Below are 1,554 nucleotides of genomic sequence, written 5' to 3' on the forward strand. Positions count from 1 at the left end.
TGTTCCATCTCTTTTCGGCAGATGGCACTTAGATCAGAGTGGGCCTCTAGATGAGCGTCATAGTATGTGTATATAGCAGACATATAATCGTTTATTGATGGAGGAGTCACTGGACAGTTTTGAGGTCCAAAGCTCAGCAATATCTCCACTTCCTTGGGTACTCTTAAGGTAGTTAGATTGATGAACCCACCGGGGATTGGTTTTGGATATAGAATGTCAGGGACATAATTTTGTGCGGTTGAGGAGAGTATTTGAGGATGAGTTAATTCAGATATGTGTGTTTGACAATTAAAGATAGATGTATGTTGTAGAGGTGTTGAAGTGGTTGTGAAGGTAGTTGTTTCGGTTATTGCAGTTACTGTAGTACTGGATGCAGGTAGTTGTAATGGTAAGGTAATGAGGTTACGGGAAGCTAAAGCCTGTTCGGCTCCTTCAGCATAGGCTGACATCCATGCACACTCATGCACATCATTCATGGCTTCGATAGCTGCCTGTATGGAATCTGCCTGTTGATTGGATAGGGTTATGGGTTGATTGGAAGTAGTCTGAGCATTGTTGGATGATGGTTGATGATTTGTTCCAGGTAATGTTTCAGAGGCTGGGGGCCTTTGTGCTGATTCAGTGACTATGTCAGTAGTTTGAGGCATGGGTCCAAGGTGAAGAGAGGCTGTTTTTTAGGTGTGAGTATATGTTTTTAGTTTTGAATATATGTATAGGTTTTGTTTAGTTTTGAATATATGTATAGGTTTTGTTTAGTTGGGAAATTTGGGATATAAAGGTATAATATATAATATAGTAATAGAAGTGTGAGGTATGGCTGCTGTGGATGTTCTTACGTATAATATCATATTGATGGAGGGTTGGATTAGTGTATTTTAAATACATTAAGGTATTTATATGCTTGTAAAATGTGGTATTTATATGTTTGTGAAATGTGCATATGATGAATAATTATTTATTATAAGTTGGGGTATTTGTTTTATTAGAGGTGCTAAGTGTTTATTATTAGTGTGAAAATATAAAATTGTTAGTATATGCTGTGTGAGAGATCATGTTGCAGACTTGGTTAGGTTAAATAGGAATGGTGGAATGGAATAGAATGATATTTGTAGATATAGGGGATTTAGTTGATATCCGTTTGGACAACTTTAAATGATAGTAGAGCATGTTGATGATAATAAGGGTTTTGATAAGTATAAGCTATGTTATATTATTCAACATAGATCTATTTTATTTTGGTTTGTTTAGAAGCAATTTTTGAATATATGCGGTTTTGTTTAGAAGTAATTTTTTGAATATATGCGGTTATGTTTAGAAGTAATTTTTTAAATATATGCGGTTTAGATAAGTATAAGGCATGTTATATTAGTTAACATGAGTAAATAGGTCTATTTTTAATTTTTGAATATATGTGGGTTTATGGAGTATGTTTTTGATGGTTTGTAGTTTGAATAATTGAGGTTTAAGTATAAAATATATGTAAAATATTTATATGTGCATAGATAGGAATTGGTGTTAATGTGTGAGTAAGTGTGGAGACACCTGTAGGTGAAG

Source organism: Teleopsis dalmanni, chromosome 1 (assembly GCF_002237135.1).
Source record: "Teleopsis dalmanni isolate 2A chromosome 1, ASM223713v2, whole genome shotgun sequence".
Lineage (NCBI taxonomy): Eukaryota > Metazoa > Arthropoda > Insecta > Diptera > Diopsidae > Teleopsis > Teleopsis dalmanni.